A 21,759-nucleotide genomic window follows, 5' to 3' on the forward strand; every position below is an offset into this window, starting at 1 on the left:
GGTGTTGTTCTTCTGTACCCAGTAAATTCACGCCATATCCCACCCTTCAAACCGAAACACAGCCATGCAAACACAACTGCTTCACGGTTGAAACACCACCATTATTAATCCACATTGTCAACAATTAACCCTGATCAGGTCGTGTTACCGTGATTCTTCATGAAAAACAATTATGGTTGGTTCCATGGTTTGATGTTGGCTCCAGATGCAGTATTTCTGTACTGATACTTCATAGACACCTTTGAAAAAAGAGCATTGTTATTATTTTTGGGATTGTTAGTACTGCGGACTATTAGTCCCATTACTAGCAATATACCCTGTCATGTCGACCACCACGTGGTCCCCTCTAGACACTGTCGTGCTGAACTCCACATGTATTCATCGCGATGGGCTAACTGATCTGCCTTTTCATCTTCACCTATCACCCTTCACTGGTGTCCCGCCAGCGTATACCGTTAGCGCAGACTGAATTACCATTCCATTATCAGATCAACAGCTAAAATAGATCTATGAAAGATGTCACGTTTTTATGATTAATGGCGTAAGTATCCAAAATAGTACCATTATTTATGCTGTAGTAAACCATCGTAATTAAAAAAAAAGATAAAAACTGTAATGAATAAATTGACTAAATAAAAAAAAAAAAACTAGGTATATAAATTATCCACAACTGAGCTTGTAGCAACCATAATACGACAAACAATCCACTGAAACAAAGAACTTGAGAAGTCCAACGAACAATGCGAACAATTTCTCGGGACCACCTACCATAATTGCGGCTATTGTGCGCCCACACTGGGCCAACTACTAATTTTGTCAGGTATGAAGAAAAAAAATCTGTCGCCAAATAGATAACAAACATCATTATTATCTTTGGCTTTTGTTCTTTTTTTTACCTGAAAAATTATGTCGCTCGGGCGGGGAGGGTCTCGAGACGCGTGGGGCGAACGAGTGCGGCAGTCTCTCGTCGACCACGGGCGTGTTTGTATCGCATCGACACGACCCATACTAATAGGGCTCGGTTACGACATCCTAAAACCGGTGTATACGGACAGTGCGTTGAATAATTTATTTATTTATTTTCTTAAAACCCCCCCCAAAAAGGCCTAAGTTTGTACAACGAAGTATATTTATATAATATGTGATTTTACATTTTACAATCGAAATACAAACTGATTTTCTTTTTGTTGTATCGTCGGACTTTGACAAGGACGTGTAATTAGGAAATCGAAAGTCACTGATTAAGTGCGTTTTTTTTTCGCGATAAGATAATTTCACGAAGGAACGTCGCATTGGTACCATGTTCGTGCCAGGTGATTGATCGGCTCGGTTCATTAACGTTTCACTACAGTGCGATTATCAAGTTTTATATTGAGTGCGTTAATTAATAATTGAAAGTTTGGATTTTAACTGAAAAAGGTAAGTTTTTAGAAACTATTTGTGATGTTTCCTTGTACTTATAGGCACATTTTGTTTACTACAATGGCTTTGTACACAAACGGCTTAGTACTGTAATATACACAAACACGTTTCTTTTGCGTTTTGTTTACAGAAAAAAGTAAAACATTAATTTACTTATGTGTTCTTTGACATAACATATACACAAAGTGGCATAGTTTTTAATCTAATTATGTTTAATTCTTTTACTCATATATATTCCTATAGGAAATATTAGGTACTAAACAACGAAAGCAATGTTATCAACAAAGAAATCTGGCAATATGATTCATAATCGACTTTATTTTTGTTTAGATTACCTTTATTTATCATTACCATTTAAAATAAAAACTATTATTGTTATTAATTCGGAATATAAACTATCATTGCGCAAAGTTTTATAAAAATCATGTGCAGTAGTTAATCCATTTAGACACGTGCGTAGACAGAACTCTGAGTGGATAGAAATATCAATACATATAAGAATATTAAAAATATCAAATCTAATTCCTAGTTTAAATAGTAATACAACGTAAATATCAGTGTATATATGTTTAATTTAACATTAAAGTATTTCGTAAACGCTTGATTAGTTCCCGCGTGCCACCTACTTTAGGCCTATCTATAAAATTAACAGATCGATAAGAGCTCAAGATATCAAATCATATTTCTAAAAGTTGACTTGAAACAAACAGTAGTTATCATTTTTTTTTTTTTTTTTAGTACGTTTGTTCCGTTTGGAACAGGCTAAGGTCGGAGACCATGCTGCCTAGTCTTCAAAAAGATAATTTGTCTGGAATAGTAGTTATCATTTTATATCGCAAATTGACTTTTTTTTTTATTAGATTCTATACTTTGTATAGACAATCTAAATGCCAATTAGTTATAGGTAGATTATGAGGTTTTTCATAAAGGGTATATTAAGATTACTTCAGGGTCGGCAACGCGCACGTGTCACCCCTAGTGTTGCTAGCGTTTGTAGGCTATAGTGACCCTTTATCATCAGACAGCCTATATGCTTCTTTGCCACTTATGTGGTATAAAAAGAAAGGTAAGTACTGGCAGTATTCTGCAACTTTGCCCGCGTGAATTCATATCTGTTTTGACACTTACAAACATACAAATATATACACAAATTTTTATATTTATAATAGACTAGCTTCCACCTACGACTTCGTCCACGTGGCCAGGATATGTTCGCTGATCGTTCTCCGTCTTGTATAGTAGGTATAAATTAAATTTCATCGTTATTTGTTAAACCTTTAAGGCGCTATAAGTTAACAAACAAACAAGCTTACTTTTATAATACATATTTATAGTAGGTGGTAGATTTTAAGTAGCCATGTGGTCCCGGCATAGAATGGGCCACCACTTCCTTTCCCGTGGATGTCGAAAGAGGCGATTCAGAGAATTTAATGGCCGATGAATAGGCAGTGGCGTCCCTTTTAAAAGATCACGAAAGCCTAACTGCGGTTGCCAACCCGCACGCCAAGCGTGGCGACCACTGGCAAAACTGTCTTTACAGGGGAGGCCTATGTTCTGCAGTGGACAGTCAACACCTGATATGATGATGATGATGAAAGTTTGAATGTAGTACAAAAATAGGTATTTATTTAATTTGCGTCACTGATAAAAATATTCTTAGAATTGGTATTAAATTTATTTACACTATTATTTGATTTAAAACTGGAAACAACATAGGTAGTTTTTTTTAATAGGTAATAATGGAATAACCCCACCTACGCTATCTGGCGAGCGGGGCACCAGTGTGGGATGATAGGTGAGGATAAAAAGGCAGGTCAGTTATTCCATCGTGACGAATTGCACTAGAATTAACCACCATGGTTTCCAGGGGGAACCACGTGGAGGTCGACCTGATAGGGTGTATTGCTGGCAATGGGTCAGTTAGACTCCATTACTAACAATGCCTTCCCCCTACAACTTAGTGATAACATATAGGTACAGGGGGAAAAGGGATTGTTAGTAATGAGGTCTAATAGCCCAATTGCTTGCAATATACCCTCTCATGTCGACCTCCACGTGGTTCCTTCTGGAAACCATCGTGGTAAATTCGTGTCGAATTCATCATAGTGGGCCATTCTGAACTGCTTTCATCCTCACCTATCATTTTCCACTGGTGCCCCGCCGGTGTATACCGATAGCGCGGGCGGGGTTACCATTCCATTATCACCCATTAAAAAAAACATATAAGAACATATTTAACGCTATAATTTAAGAAAGAAATATTTTTTATTAAAACAAACTTAGATTTTAACATTTTTGAATAGTCATTTTCTCATTACGTAGAATTTCCCAAAAAAAAACGATTTCAATTTTGGAAAAATCAATTGTTTCGATTTAAATATTAAATTACTGAACAGATTTTGATAAAATTTCTATGTTACGAATCGAAAAGTATATTCTTTCAGATAAAAAATGAATTTTCCAAATCAGTTCGTAACTGACGGAATTACGAGGCATCTGATTAATGAACGTGAAGAAGATGTTATCGAAATAAGGACCTCCTCCGTTTTTGAAGTCAAAAATATTATCCACTAGCGGCCCGTCCCGGCGTCGCACGGGTATTTTTACAACATTTTAAAAAGTGGCCATTAAGGCTGCACACGCGACGGAAGCTTAAAAATGGAGTAACTTCTCCCGTTTTCCCAGCATTCCCCTTCACTGCTCTGCTGCTATTGATTGTAGCGTGATGGAAAGTATAATATAACCTGTCCATTAGTATGAAGAATAATTGTACCAAGTTTCGTTAAAATCCGTCGAGTAGTTTTTGTTTCTATAACGAACATACAGACAGACAGACAAAATTTTTACTGGATGCATTTTTGGCATCAGTATGGATCACTAATCACCCGCTGATAGTTATTTTGGAAATATATTTCATGTACAGAATTGACCTCTTTACAGATTTATTATAAGTATAGATAATATAATTTGTATCTACAGTGTTTTTTTTTTTTTGAAATGATTCCTTTTATATTTCGGAAACATTAATCGGCATTTACGAGGTAAAAGTACCACCGCTCTTGGGCAGAGGTCGTACATGCTGAAAATGACATTTTTAAATTCGGTAAATTTGTCCGTTGGGCTTCAAAAGGAAACAGGTTCTCAATTCGGCTGTTCGGAGGCTGTGTTCAGCAGTGGACAAGGTACAGGTGTATAGGGGATTTTGCCAGTTGTTGCCATGCTTGGCAGGCGGGTTGGCAAACACAGTTAGGCTTTAGTGATGTTTTAATAGAGACACTACTGCTTATCCCTTAACACTAAGTTCCCTTAGTCGCCTCTTACGACACCCAGGGGAACGGAAGGGATGGCCTATTCTATACCGGGGTTTGCATGGCTGTTTTAGTTATTTTTGAAAAATATAATTTTATTTTTATACAACTTAGAATGGCAAGCAAGCTGACGGCCCACCTGATGGAAAGTGGTAACTGTCGCCTATAGGCATGAGCAGTACCATAGACATAACAGAGTATACTGTTTCGCCCATGATACCCCCCATGCGTTGCCATTCCTAAGGACTCAGGTGCTGTTCCTCTGTACCCAGCAAATTCACGCCATATCCCACCCTTCAAACCGAAACACTGCCATCCACTGTTTTCTTGTTCCGTCGCCGTACGACAGATTTATATTACAATTTTATTTATGTACTGTGTTATTAATAAAAACAATTTGCTCTTTAACTAAAAATAATCATTAGATTTGATAATCGGAACAATCATTCATTTTTTTATCGCCCCATGTTGTTGATAAAGGAAATCTGACAATTGTATGCTGCAATAATCGACACAAGTTACCTAATTGTCCAAATGATAAGTAGCATTAGCAAAGGTTTAAAATTATACTAGCGATCCGACCAGACTTCGTATGAGTAGACGGAACTTTTGACAATCAATACGTACCTATAATTGTCACAATATATGTACACCGCTCAACCTGCTGACACTGGGGGGGGGGGGGGGGAGAAGGGATTAATTTTGGAGTTAATAATGGGGATTAGTAGCCCCATTGCTAGCAATATACCCTGTCAGGTCGACCTCCTCGTGGTTCCCCCTGGAAATCATCGTGAACAATTCTTGTTGAATTCGTCACGATGGGCTAACTGATCTGCTTCGTCCTCACCTATCATCCCTCACTGGTGCCCCGCCAGTGTATACCGATAGCACAGGCGGGGTAACGATTCCATTATCATCCATTAAAAAAAAAGCCCTCTGACATTGATGCTCCTTTCCACTTTGGGTGTTGCTGGAAGAGAACTCTATCAGAGTTAAGCTCGCCTTTGTACATTTGGTTACCTTTGTCCCATTCTTATAAATAACTGGTGTGTGCAATAAAGAATTAAATAAATAAATATAATAGAACAAGTTTCAGCCAATTCAACTAATCGGTTATTTTATAGCATTTATTTTATAGGTGATACTTTAGATTGATAAGCCTAACTGCGGTTGCCTGGGGGAAAGGGATTGTTAGTAATGGAGACTGAGAATCCCATTGCTAGTAATATACCCAACCAGGTCGACATCGTCGCGGTTCCCCCTGGAAACTATCATGGTTAATTCCTGATGAATTCATCATAATGGGCCAACTAACCTGCATTCATTCTCACCTATCATCTTCCACTGGTGCCCCGTCGGTGTATACCAATAGCGCGGGCGGGGTTACCAATCCATTTGCACCCATTAAAAAACTGCGGTTGCCTACCCGCCTACCAAACATGGCGGCTACTAGCAAAACACCCTTTATGGGAAAGGCTTATGTTCAGCAGTGGACAGTTAACGGCTGAAATAATGATAGATAGCTAAATAATCAGCCAGTAACATAGGCTGAAATAAAAAAAAAAAACATGTTTAGTCAAGTCGGGTCACAATTTTTACTATTTCTATACAATTTTTAACTGCACCAACAAATTTAGCAACTACAACCCTCTTGTAGTGCGCAGTTGGCTCGACCATATCGTAACAGCCATTGTATATCGAACAATAACGGTACAGACAAACATACACCCAATCTATTATGTGCCCCCGCCCCTACGCCATTTAATAGTAATTTCCAATGCATAGGGGCAGCTTTCCTTGCTTCAGGGGTGTAAAAATGTTGCCATTTTTAATTATTATTAGATATACATTTTATTTTCTATACGATTTGAATGGCAAAAACTAATAGGCAATAACCGTGAACAGCAGGATGGACGTTACAGTATATACTGTGACACTTGTGGTCTTCAAGATAGGATGTTCCGTAACTAGTGATTTCATTGTCTTAAAAGGACGCAAATGTGTTACAAATGCAATTACAACAACCTTCAACCGACTTTAAAAAAAAAAAAAAAACTATATGCTCAATTCAAAAATAGAGCAGTGTAGTGTAAGAGCCATTAAAAACATTTACATGTCACGTGGTATATTCATTAATTCTGAACCGATTTTGAGGAATGTTTTTTTAGTAAAAAGAATAGTCATACATAAATATCTACTTGCTAATTTGACATTATATTGTTTTTTTTTTTTATGAACCAAATTTATTTTTATCAATTAACACTGATTAATTTATGATTTAATTAGGCAAATCAAAAACAGTTACTACCTACAATCGTGACAAAAACAGGCCAATACGAGACTTAACTCTTCACTACATCACTTCCCATAATAATGATTAAAAACAACTTACAAATAATAAAAACATTGCCTACATATCTATAATATTTAAATGGAAAAACAGTTGAAACCAAGACCAGAAGAATAGAAGCAAAACCAGTAATAATAAAAGACAATCTCTTCCTTTTTCAAAACATTAAAAAATACCATTAAAAAAAAGAAATCATTTCTAAATTTGAATTTTTAAAGAGACCTATTCACGTACAAGTATTCCGCCTACCTTAGGGTGGGTGCACAATCGCCCTCTACTCGCGCCTCGGAAGGCGTGTCTCGGCAAGTTCTGCCTCCAATTTATGACTTTCTGACTTCACCCCGCCGGGCGTGTTTACGATCTTATTTGGAGAATCCTTATCTTTATAAGGTAGTTTACGAGTGAACTTTAACTGCCTTTATATCCCTTGAGTAATGTAACGTACATTAAATAATATAATTCTGTTGATTTGTGTACCTACTCCTGTTTTATGATAATCTAGTATCGAAATCAAATAATTTATCTGTATTACCTATCTCCTTGATGTTTTTTAACATTCTGAAACAAAAAAGACATTATTTGATTAGTTTGAAACGAATTTAGATAAATCATTATTTCAGTGCAACACAAAAACCTTAGCTACTTATTGTACTTAATATGTAATTTTGTAAAGATATTTGAATGTTAATGATATTTAAATAAACCAAAAAAAAAAAAAGTATTTATTTCACAATTTATTTAAAATCAGACAGTTAAAACCATGCCGTAAGCTTAACTGTTGTTTATATTATTTAATAAAAGTTAAAGGAAAAAAGTTACAGGAAAGCATGAGTACAATAACATATAAAAAAGGAATATTATATATAAATAACTATTATGACTCATACTGAGACTCTTTCATAAGAAAATACAAGTAGGTACATACCTATACAGCAAAATGAACATCGAGTTCAATTATACTTACCCACACATATGATAGCAAACGTTTGAAACCGGTACTTCAACACTACACCAATAAGGCGTGCGTCATTTTCAATACTATCATTGATCTAGTTTTCAATTGCGTCAAACAAAGCGAAAATCAGTTGCAAAAAGGCCAATATTTCACACTAATTATTACCCCCGAAACATTCGTTAATTAGTCATCTCGTTAGCAATGTTTGGATAGGACCAGTAAGTACCCTCACAGATTGCGGATTTAATTGGCCGTTTGCATCAAATCTGTGCATCTGATCTTCGATAAATCAGGGGCCGATGTTGCGGCACTAATCTCTTCCACTGTGATGTTTGCATTTCCTTCTGTACGAGTACTTTGATCATTGTTTGATAAAATGATAATGCAAAAACTTACCGCTGTGAAGCAAATCGTGAAAATGTTTGATAGCATGTTACGTTTTTTGTTTTGAGCTTGTGAACAAAGATGCAACTTCGATTATCGAATGAGTGCAGGTATGCAATAAGGTTTATTGTTGGTTAAAAGTATGTTTGTCGATGTTATAGATAATTTTGCTGGATTTCTGATTATTATTTAAATAAAATTTTAGGAAGATTGAAATAAAGAATCCTGTTTTTTCTTAGTTGAAGAAGAATTCTACTTAGAATTAATTTCGTTATTTGGAAATATAGTATTTAAAATTATAACCATATATGTAATAATATGAGAATAATTAATGTATTAGGTATCTATAGTTAAGTAATTATTAAAGGTAATCAATCAAATTCTTTATTATTAATTTGAACAATTCTTCTTGTATTTTTTCGTGTTGATGGTTGAAATCATCAAGTTATTAAATTAGAATCTCACTATGACTATGGCCTTGTCATTGACCTTGTAGGTCCTTTATGGTGTAACCGTTAGGGCTTAATTCACAGCTTAAAAGATCAGACACCGTTTTCCGTATATGTGTAATATGATTAACAAAACATCTGTAAGTTCTCTCTTTTTTAGTTTGTTCAAATTTATTAACAAGTACCTGACCTCTCGGAGCTGAAATAATTTAGAAAAATTCATATCTTAAATTAACACAAATAAAAATCGAACCCTGGCCCTCAAGTAAACAAAACAACGTGCCTATCACTGCGCCACAGAGCGAGAGTTCTCTCTCTTGAAACTATCAAATGATTCAATATTGTGTGTCATAAATGATAAATCATTAAAAACCGGCGCCAACCAGTAGGTGCGTCTGTCAATATATATATTTTTTATGCATTCACAAAACCTGTTCGGATCTAACAAATTGGTATTATCTAACGTCATTAATTTCACAAAAAGGCGATGCTGAGTTACTCCTTTGTGTACACTGCCTAATTAGCGTGGCGCGGTGCGTGTATGGGGCGCTTAACTGGCCACGTAATATTTATTATTCGAAATTCGACCATTCAATTATTGTTATAAAATTGCGTTTTGATTGTCAATAGCAGTGTTTAATAACTCGTTATGGCCTACCTAATTTAATAACATACACAGGAAATATATACATTTGTTTGTATTGAATTATTATGACTATTGTCTATGTAAAAAAATGTGTAAAAATAACAAAGTATTTTATGAAATGTATTTTGAAATCAAAATTTATGGAAACACCTAAATTTGGGGTCGTTAGAAAGTTAGTACGTATTTTTAATGGGTGATAATGGAATAGTAACCCCGTCTGCGATAACGGTATACGCTAGGGATTTATTAGTAATGAACGCTAGTGATCCTATTATTTGTAATATACCCTGTTCGGTCGACCTCCACGTAGTCTCTCCTGGAAACCATTGTGATTAATACCTGGTGAATAAATCACAATAGGCTGACTGACCTGCCTTTATCGTCATCAATCCATTTCACCCATCAAAAATCGGTATACGCGGGCGAGTACCAATAAGAGAAGATAGGTGAGGATAAAAAGGCATGTCAGTTGGCCCATCGTGATGGATATAGCTGGAATTCAGCACGATGGTTTCCAGAGGAGAAAAGTTGACCTGACAGGGCTTTTTTTTATACAACTTAGAATGGCAAACAAGCTGACGGCCCACCTGATGGAAAGTGGTAACCGTCGCCTATAGACATGAGCAGTACCATGGACATAACAGAGTATACTGTTTCGCCCATGATACCCCCCATGCGTTGCCATTCCTGAGGATATATATTAACTATAATGGCTATAAAAATATATAATCACTAGCTGACTCGGTAAACGTTGTTTTACTATATACATTATTTCTAGAACTATACATGACAAATTCTAGTACTACAATAATTATTTTCGATTACCATCTTGCAACCCTTTTTCGGAATATAAAAATCGCTATTAAAAAACAGGGGTTGATCGTAAAAGGGTAAAAATTTGTAGCTGTATGTATTTTTCAATGCTTAGTCATAATAAAATAAAAATAAAAAAAAAAATTACAAAAAAAAAAAAAATATATATTTGAGGGTAGGTCACCCTTATCATTGAGGGATATGAAAAATAGACGTTGGCCGATTCTCAGACCTACCCAATATGCACACAAAATTTCATAAAAATCGGTAAAGCCGTTTCGGAGGAGTTTGGTAACAAACACCGCGACACGAGAATTTTATATATAAGATTTGCCAAATAACGTAAAAGAAGTGATATACTTCGTATATACTAGATAAATATTGTTAAAGCCATTTTTCTGACCAAGCCATTATATTAATGGCTCCTACCTATCTAATACAATCAACTCGTCCCAAACGCTGATTGCTGATCAGTAATTAATTATCAATAATGAATATTTCGCTGATAACTACGCAATAATATTTTCCCTTCATTCGGAATTTGAACCTGAGACCTTGGTCTTTGTGATAAGGTTTCTTGCGAAATCACTACGTGAATGTGACCACGTCTGGTCTAGTCTGGCGATCACAGCGACATCTAGATCTTTTTCAAAACAAGAGATCAAGTTGAGGGAAAGAGAAAGACGCCACGCCGACGTACACAGACCAGCAGTGTATGTCGGCTGCAAATCCAGCGACCCGGAGGTTGTCGCCTCCGGAGTTGAAGCCGGGGTAGTGGAGTACGCCCCGAGGCTTCTACCTCGCCCGCTCAATACTATCTGGCGGGCAAAGAGAAGCCCTGTTGTTGTTGAGAAAAATTGTAGCTAATTAGCCTGCAATATGTGTACATCTCTATAAATTATTGATGCCCATTAATTCTTCTCTTTCCGCGTCTAGGGAAAGTAAATAAAGTTTTATTTGAGAAATCAGTTCAGGGTACAATAGGACTGATATACCTGAAGAAGGTAAAAGCCCTTAAAATAATATTAAAAAAAATATATATGATGATACGACCTGAAATGCAATGCAGGGATTCAGTACATGCAGGTGGCTCAGGAACACTCCTTATGGCAGTCTAAGGGGGAGGTTTATGTCCAGCAGTGGACGGATAATGGCTGAATTGATGATGATGATGAGTCCTGACCGTTTTCGGTCACGACGACCTCGTTGACTCCGCTATTGTGAATGATTTTTCTGCTGCTATTGGCGTTGGGTGTACCTTACACGGATAGTCGGATGTGACTTACATACCCAATCTTTCTAATAAAGTTTCTTGCACATAGCAGGCGTGCAAGTGCATCATCGCTGTTTTTTTTTAATGGATGATAATGGAATGATAACCCTGCCTGCGCTATCGGTATACACTGGCGGGGCACCAGTGAGGAATGATAGGTGAGGATGATAAGGCAGGTCAGTTAGCCCATCGTGATGAATACACATGGAGTTCAACACGATGGTTTCCAGGGGAGACCACGTGGAGGTCGATTTGATATTGCTAGCAATGGGACTGGTAGTCCGCATTATTAAGAAACTCTTCTCTCCCAGTGCCGTACGGTTAACACTAAGCTCTAAACAGTGATTTAATAATTTGCCTAAAAATGCCTTGACGAGCTGAACAACTATTAAAATACCCTGTATATCAGAAGGAATCTTTATACAAAAGTCGTTTGCTCGGGTACCTCTGTCCCATTCGTATTTCAACCGTGAAGCAGTTGTGTTTGCATAGCTGTGTTACAGGGTACAGAGGAATAACACCTGAGTCCTCAGGAATGGCAACGCATGGGGGTGTATCATGAGCGAAACAGTATACTCTGTTATATCCATGATACTGCTCATGTCTATAGGCGACGGTTACCACTTTCCATCAGGTGGGCCGTCAGCTTGTTTGCCATTCTAAATTGTATAAAAAAATCATTTCACTCACTAATATCTTTCACCCGTCTACCACTTACCGTCGAAAACTTTTCAAATCCACCAATTAATACAATCTAAATACTCGACTATTACATATAATCTGACAATACAGGCGAATTACGCGTGTTATTTTCGTAAAGGAATTCAATCAAAACTTTTTTTTTTTATCTATAATCGCTGAAAATTTCCGATAAATGCTATTGATACCGAGTTTAGCAACAAACACTGATAGCGTCGCGTCAAGTGGCCGATAATTTGAGGATTGATGAGTACTTTATTTTTATTTAATTAATCCAATATTTTTGTATGTACTTGTATTAGTTTGTTTTAGGCGCCAATTGAATGATAAGTTTTAGCTGTCAGTTTTGCGACAGTCACTTATCTATTGTCTATGGAAAGGAAGGACAAAGAGTTGTACATACCTAGTACACAAATGATAAAAAGAATGTTGTTTTAAATTTAGTTTTTTTTTTTTATTTATACCTAGCTTTTCGCCCGTTGCTTGGTACGCGTGGTTTTAAGACTTAAGAAAACCAATTAAATAGTTTTCTTCTAAATGAAATATCAAGGTAACCGAAATCGATTTTTAAGTTAAACCTTCAAGTACACAATTGTGTAAACTGCATTGAATTTAGTACAGTAGCTTTTGCGTGATGCTGGAACATAGATACAGGTAGACAGACGGAATTTCGAATTTTTTTTTTTATTTCTATAGGCCTATTAAACATCCCCTTTATATAATTTTTTTAATATCTTCTATGTACAGGCGTCATCTATATATATATATATATATAGATATATATATATATATTATATATATATGTATGTATGTATGTATGTATGTATATCATCATATCCGCCTGTCCATTGCCAAACATAAGCCTCTGTCTTAGAGGGTTTCTAGTAGCTGCCACGCTCAGCAGGCGAGTTGATAATCTCAGTAAGACTTTTAGTGATTTTTTAAGAGACCATTAAGTTTCCTTAGTTGCCTCTTACGACATCCACGGGAAAGGAAGGGGTGGTTTATTCTATGCCGGGACCACACGGCAACTAAGATAATTTAGCTGAATTGTCTCGAGGTTTGGACTAAGTAACCCCGGCCGTGGTCATGAATAAACTGATGTTGCATTGTTATGACTCCGCTTCCGATGCGGTTGTATTTTGTTCTACCCACTTTTTGTCCCACATTACACTAATTGTGTCAATATACTGCTTACTTACATTATATAGATAGAGTGCCTCCATACAAATGCTTCGAGTAAAGCGGCTCAACTTTTTCATACAATTTTGCGTGATAATTTGTAAGTTTTCCTTTATAACTTCAATACATCTGGGATACAGCACAATGGTTTCCAGGGGGGACCACGTGGAGGTCGAGCTGACAGGATACATTGCTAGCAAATGGGACTGGTTGTCCGCATTACTAACAATCCCTCCCCCGCACATAGGTACCTATTATAAGCGTGTGTTTGACAATTATATTCATGTATTCCGCCATTGTGTGCTCGCTAAGCCTGCGTTCACGAACCTCTAATTGGACAAGACGATGCTGAGTCAGCGAAATTCGTTCGAGTTTGAGCACAGTATCGCCAGAAGAACTAATGTTACACGGTCACTTCCTGTTTTTTTTTTTCTTATTACGTGATATATACCATACTAGTGATTGGGCCCGGCGTCGCGCTGGTAAATTCTTGAAAATAATATATAGCCTAGCCTAAATTACTCGCTAATAGTGTAGCTTTCTGAAGATCAAAGAATTTTTAAAATCGATTGAGTAGTTTTTGAGTTTATCTATTATAAACAAACAAACAAACAAATCTTTTCTCTTTATAATATTAATATAAACAGATTCGCTGTGGTCCCGGCATAGAATAAGGCCACTACTTCCTTTCCCGTGCGTGTCGTAAGAGGCGACTAAGGGAACTTAATGATCGAGGATCTTTTTTTAAATGGGTGATAACGGAATGGTAATCCCACCATTCCGTTATCGGTATACGCCGGCGGAGCACCAGTGAGGAATGATAGGTGACGATAAAAGCAAGTGGGTTAGCCCATCGTGACGAATTCCACTAGATTTAATCACGTATGGCAAACAAGCATACAGCGCGTCTGATGTCGCGCGTCATAAACGGTCTCTTTAGCCTATGGACTCTTGCAACATTGGGAGGGTCATGTGCGTGTTTACCAACCCTGAAAAACCCCTAATATATGCTCTTTGAAGAACCCCATACTATAGTCTCTAGGTAAACTTCGGCATCCCTCCCGAGGTTTGCCATTCTACAGCCTAAGTGTTCGCGGGTGAATATTCCTTTGAAACCGTACTGTGGGTAACCATTTTGGTTCAAGCCTGTACTTTTTAATCGATTGAAAACAAATATATAGGACCTATATTATACTACTATTGGGGCTATTAGTCCCCATTACAAATAATTCTTTTTTTTTTTTATACAACTTAGAATGGCAAACAAGCTGACGGTCCACCTGATGGAAAGTGGTAACCGTCGCCTATAGACATGTGCAGTACCATGGACATAACCAAGTATACTGTTTCACCCACGATACCCCCCATGCGTTGCCATTCCTGAGGATTTGGGTGTTATTCCTCTGTACCCTGTAAATTCACGCCACACAGTTCACAGCACACGATCAAGTTCGTTAGTACCTATCACAGTCCAGCTAGAAATTGGTCTGTTCTTATTAGAAGAGTATGAAATACTATTAATATACTAGCCAGATGATTTCGTATAGTATAGATAAATTATACTTTGATATGACACGACGAACTTATGAACATTATAATAGAAGGTAAGATAGAAGGAAGGAGAGGAAGAGGGAGACCGAGACATAGTAGAGAGACTTTGTACAAAAGTCGCTAGCTTGGCTACCTCTGTCCCATTCGTGTTTCAACCGTAAATCAGTTGTGTTTGCATGGCTGTGTTTCGGTTTGAAGGGTGGGATATGGCGTGAATTTACTGGGTACGGAGGAATAACACCTGAGTCCTCAGGAATGGCAACGCATAAGGGTTATCATGGGCGAAACAGTATACTCTGTTATGTCCATGGTACTGCTCATGTCTATAGGCGACGGTTACCACTTTCCATCAGGTGGGCCGTCAGCTTGTTTGTTATTCTTAGTTGTATAAAAAAAAGTTACATCAGGCAGATCAAGGAAGGAGTTGGTGTGGTGTCGTATCAAGAGGTGAAGTGACTCGCTGTAAATCGTAGTGAGTGGCAAGAGCTCCACCGACAAGAGTGCAGCTCTTAAATAGCATAGATAGATATATTATATATTTTAATTTACACACATAGTAAAGTATAATTCTAATTTTATTTTTTAATCCGTTCTATAAAACCATAACAGACAGACGGCCAACAACATAGTAATAAAAGATTCAGTTTTAACTATTTAAATCACGAACGGGACCCTCGAGAAACATAAACAATACGACTGCCATATATTTTTTCGTCATAAACAAAAGTGTGTTTTTTTTTTTAAAGCAGATGTTCATTCACATGGCTACCGTAGGTACTTATGTACATTGGAAACATGACAATAAAAATAATTGGCGCTACGCCCCTTGCGCCCAGGGGGTCCGCGACAACGCCCCGTGGACAAAAAATATTATTGTCATCACCCGTTCTGTTTGGTGTAATAAAAATAATTATAGCTGTGTGACATTTTTTTGCGTCGCATTTTACTACTTTGAGACCACTGTGCCGATTCCATATTCAAACTAGTTCGAAAGAAGAAGGTTCTCAATTTGGTGTTTTTTTTTTATGTTGGTACCTATGAGGTATTCCGGCAGTTGTAAGCCGATTTGGAAAATTATTTTTTTTATTCAAATTAAATTCAAAATTCAATATACTTGCAGATTGATTTAGTTTTTAAATTAAAATAACTGGTTTTGCCACAATTTTTTTGTGCAACATAATTAAGTATTACTTGTTATTAGTAATTAAATTACGAAATAAATGTTTCTTAAATTAGTAACTAATAATAATTATAAAATTGTTATAGCTTGCATTACAGCTCGGATTAATACTGAAATCGAAGATGTACAAATAGGTAATGTTTTATTGTATAATTTTCTTCTAATTAGAGAAAATGACTTAAAAAAAAAAGATAGCTTATAATAATATAAAAAAAAAAAATACATTTATTTGGCTACTGAAACACTTTTTTCAAGTTATTAAACTTTTTGTTTAACATAAAATATGTGTGTAGGTAGGTACGTGAAAGTTACTCCGATATGGTATCTACTATAAAAAATTATTGCGCCCATCAATTTAAATATTAGATATATAAAGAAAGAAAGGATCCGTAAGATATTAAATTAAGGTTACAATTTTTATTATAATTTTTGCTTTTGTAAATATCAATTTAATGTCTGTTTGTCTGTAAATATAATTACTAAATTAATTTGGCTGAAATAAAATAAAAAAGCTTCAAATTTAATAAAAAAAAACTTGCTTCGTTTGAGTTAAAACTAATATATAGGTATAAAACCAAGATGGGTTTAAACCATAGTTTTATTAAATATATTTAGGTATACATACCTTGTAGAAAGTACCTTTTCAACTTGATTCTACAAAGTTTTTTAGCAATTTTCAAAAACTACTTATATATAAAAGTACACTTAGATATTTATTTTAATTTCCTTTAAAATAAATTTTGACGTCCTGTTAATCTTACCTCTAAGTGTTCTATATCTGGCTAATTTTATTGAGGATTTCTCGGTAAATAGAATCTTTTAAATTAATGGTTTATTGGTTTACGTTTTTATTCTTCTCGGAATTTCCAAGAGAAGGCAAAATGTCTATGTATAAATGTTAAATACTTAGTAATTACTCAAGAGAATAATAATGTTAATTAATATTACCTAATTGAACGTTAAATATCTTAATATTTCTTTTTTTATACAACTTAGAATGGCAAACAAGCTGACGGCCCACCTGATGGAAAGTGGTAACCGTCGCCTATAGGCATGAGCAGTACCGTGGACATAACAGAGTACACTGTTTCGCCCATGATACCACCCATGCGTTGCCATTCCTGAGGACTCGGATGTTATTCCTCTGTACCCAGTAAATTCACGCCATATCCCACCCTTCAAACCGAAACACAGCCATGCAAACACAACCGCTTCACGGTAGAAACACGAATGGGACAGAGGTACCCAAGCAATCGACTTTTGTACAAAGTCTCCCTCTGGTCTTTCGATAGGTACAGTTATAAATACTTTTAGAGTACAATAGGTACATTAAAAATTACGTATCTAGTATTTTTATTAATGAAATAAATAAGTAAAATGTATTCGAATTGCACTAAAATATTTTTATCGATAGATTTATAAAATAGTTAAATGTAAACGTATATTTATTTAAAGATAATAACACCCGCGTCCTCAGGAATGTCAACGCATGGGGGGTATCATGGGCGAAACAGTATACTCTGTTATGTCCATGGTACTGCTCATGTCTATAGGCGACGGTTACCACTTTCCATCAGGTGGGCCGTCAGCTTGTTTGCCATTCTAAGTTGTATAAAAAAAAGATATTATTGAAAAAATAGAGAAATTTTCTTTCTTTATTTCGTCATGTTATTTTATTGTATCTAACCAATCGTTATCTAAGTATATCTCTAGGCATATCTCTATGTATGTAGGTATACCTACGCTCTACGCATTCCTCATTTTGTCTCGCGGGAAGGGGTGGAGGGATTTGTTAGTAATGGGGTCTAACTGACGCAATGCCAGCGATACACCCTATCAGGTCGACCTCCACGTGGCTCCCCCTGGAAACCATCGTGGTTAATTCTAGTGGAATTCATCACGATGGGCTAACTGACCTGCTTTCATCCTCACCTATCATCCCTCACTGGTGCCCCGCCAGTGTAAACCGATAGCGCAGGCGGGGTTACCATACCATTATCACCCATTAAAAAAAAATACACAAATGATAAAAAGATGTTTGTTTTAAATTTTGTTTTCTTTTTTTAATTTATACCTAGCTTTTCGCCCGTTGCTTGCTACGCGTGGTTTTAAGACTTAAGAAAACCAATAATGGGTTACCATTCCATTGTCGCCCATTAAAAAAAAATTTTGTTGTTCGCGTTCCTAATATCGCCCACACACATAGAGTTATAAAATTAAAAATATTATTTCTTTATATTATATTAACACAATTGGGCTAGTTCGTTTGTTGATATCACGTACACTGTTCAATGCACGCGCGAAACCTGAACATTAACATTTGTTAGTTCCAATGTCAATAGTCACGTAGAGGAAACATTAATTAAATACATTCTGAATTGTGTCACATTTTAATTTGCCGTTGAAAAAAAAAATGGATGGAGAACTATACTATGGTCTGCCAGCTTCCTAAACGTTAATAAGTAGGTTTTTTTTTTATACAACTTAGAATGGCAAACAAGCTGACGGCCCACCTGATGGAAAGTGGTAACCGTCGCCTATAGACATGAGCAGTAGCATGGACATAACAGAGTATACTGTTTCGCCCATGATACCCCCCATGCGTTGCCATTCCTAAGGACTCAGGTGTTATTCCACTGTACCCAGTAAATTCACGCCATATCCCACCCTTCAAACCGAAACACAGCCATGCAAACACAACTGCTTCACGGTAGAAACACGAATGGAGTCGAAAAAAAATCTGTTAGCAATTCTGGCCAGTCTCTACGTGGTCTATCAGGTCAGTCTCCAAGCAGTTCCCTCTGCAAACCGTCGTAGTTAATTCTTATTGAATTCGTCGTGATGGTCTAACTGGCCTGCTTTCATCCTCAGCTTACCATCCCTCACTGGTACCCTGTCAGTGTATCCTGATAACGCAGGCGGGGTTACCATTTCATTTAGAGATATATTTAGAGGTATATTTCGATTTTACCTTTTCTGGCAATAGTATCTTCTAATATATAAAATTCTCGTGTCACGGTGTTTGTTACCAAACTCCTCCGAAACAGGTTTACCGATTTTTATGAAATTTTGTGTGCATATTGGGTAGGTCTGAGAATCGGCCATCTATTTTTCATACCCCTCTATGATAAGGGTGACATACCACTAAATATTTTTTTTTTATTTTTTTGTCAATTTTTTATTATTATGATTTACCATTAAAAATACATACAAATTCAAATTTTCACGCTTTTACGATCAATCCCTGTTTTTAATTGCGATTTTTATATGCCGCAATAGGGTTGCAAGATGGCAATCGAATATAATAATTGTAGTAGGATAAATTTTCATGTATAATTCTCGAAATAACGTATATGGTAAAACGTTTGCCGAGTCGGCTAGTATTATGTACCTTAAGTTCTCTTAGTTACCACTTATGACCGATCCTATGGATGAAAAAAAGGACTGGAATAGGTACTAATATTATTTTCTTTATTTTGTCATCAAACAAGAAATTGTTACGTTAACAGATGCTAATGATTACTGAATGAAGTATATCCAACTATCAGTTTTTTTTTTTATACGACTTAGAATGGCAAACAAGCTGACGGCCCACCTGATGGAAAGTGGTAACCGTCGCCTATAAACATGAGCAGTTTCGCCCATGATACCTCCCATGCGTCGCCATTCCTGAGGACTCAGATGTTATTCCTCTGTACCCTATAAATTCACGCCAGTTGGTCATCGCAGAAATCCTGGTCTCGTGCATTATTTACTTTACACAAACTCTTCATCACAAGAATCTAAATACTATCCAAGCATGAAAATATACCTATAATCTGCCACCCATCAGAACTGTATCCATCCAGCTCACACTTGCCGCTATTTTTATACCCATCGCGTCTACAAGTTACAGCTATAGGCGGGTATTATAAGCCCCGCCTTGTAATACCCCCCCACTTAAAGTTGGCCGTCCTCTTCCTTCTTACGCAAACTTAACTCTCCGTTTCACTCGCACCTCAACTATCGATTTTCTTTAAAACGGTTTGTTTACCCGGTCGAATGATGTTGGCATTCAGTTTGTATGGTAAGCTAGTGATATTACGTGTGACTTTAAAAAGTTGGGTTACAATATGAAATTATAGTGGATTGCCAAAAAATATGTATTTCGATTTTGGGTAGATATATAAAATTGCTAAACCAATAATTTTATTTGAAAATATATAGGTACATATAGATAGATGGTTTCTATTAAATTGGTACCTATACATACATATATACGAAAAGATAAATAGTTATTTTAGATGACTTGACAAAGATCGATTGCTTGGGTACCTCTGTCCCATTCGTGTTTCAACCGTGAAGCAGTTGTTTTCATGGCTGTGTTTCGGTTTGAAGGGTGGGATATAGCAGTGATATTGCAGAGAAATAACACCAGAGTCCTCAGGAATGGCAACGCATGGGGGGTATCATGGGCGAAACAGTATACTCTGTTATGTCCATGGTACTGCTCGTGTCTATAGGCGACGGTTACCACTTTCCATCAGGTGGGCCGTCAGCTTGTTTGCCATTCTAAGTTGTATAAAAAAAAGAAAAACTTAGGAATATAACTAAGTAAACTATTTTATTAATAAATGTATTATTTATTAATAAAAATAGACTTACAAGGAATATACCTAATCCGAATATTATTCTTTAATAAATAGGTACTAAAAAAATATACATCGAAAACATACTTACCTGAACTAAACTAAAATCTTTAAATCTGCTGTAAATAAGAGAGTTTGTTTGTTTGAGTTCTTGGCATCTTAACGGCTTAACCAATCGCCATGAAATATGGTATCTATATATACATATTATATTTTAAATGTAGAAAGACATAACTTTTCATCACGGTTAATAAACACACTAGTACAGGACACGCGAACACTCGTGGGTAAAAACTAGTACGTAACTTAATAATCCTTACCTAAATTATATTTAAACATTACAATTCAAAACGAATGTCTGTAACGCACACGAGTTCCACGAACCGAAAGCATTCGATATTATCTAAAATTAAGACTATCAATTTGCAACATTAATTTTTGTCCACAATAGCGGGGCCGCGTGCCCATTGTGCGCGCGTCACGCGATGGGGACAAAAATACTCGTAATAAATTGAAAATGTGAAATAAATTGATAACCACGCTCAATAGGAAACCGTATTGAAGAGATTGAAATCGAGCCGAGAAACTTAATTTCATTTCGATTGATATAATTGCAGTTTTGATTAAATGGTTTAGGTACTCTATTTGTATGCATACCTACAACACAACGACGTAAATATGGTATCTAAATATTTTTGTTTAATACGTTTTTCAATAGGTGGTAATGAAATTATAACCCCGTCTACGCTACCGGTATACGTTGGCGGGGCACCAGTGAGTGATGATAGGTGATAACGAAAAGGCAGCTCAGTTAGCCCATCGTGATGAATACATTTGGTATTCAGCATGATGATTTCTAGCAGGGACCACGTGGAGGTTGACCTGATAGGATACATTGCTGGCTATGAGACTGGTAGTC

The 21,759-nt window shown here is 36.4% G+C and overlaps 1 protein-coding gene across 1 annotated transcript in view; it reads left to right on the plus strand.

The window, feature by feature from the left end:
- Positions 1–949: 949 nt before the first annotated feature.
- The window catches only part of LOC128200054 (homeobox protein OTX1), an 84,916-nt gene continuing 64,106 nt past the window's right edge, over positions 950–21,759 (plus strand). The window contains exon 1 of the mRNA XM_052892049.1: positions 950–1,419. The gene's annotated coding sequence lies outside the window, so the exon portion shown is untranslated. The remainder of the gene's footprint in view (positions 1,420–21,759) is intronic.

This window comes from Galleria mellonella, unplaced genomic scaffold, assembly GCF_026898425.1.
Source record: "Galleria mellonella isolate WM207_F2 unplaced genomic scaffold, CSIRO_AGI_GalMel_v1 utg146, whole genome shotgun sequence".
Lineage (NCBI taxonomy): Eukaryota > Metazoa > Arthropoda > Insecta > Lepidoptera > Pyralidae > Galleria > Galleria mellonella.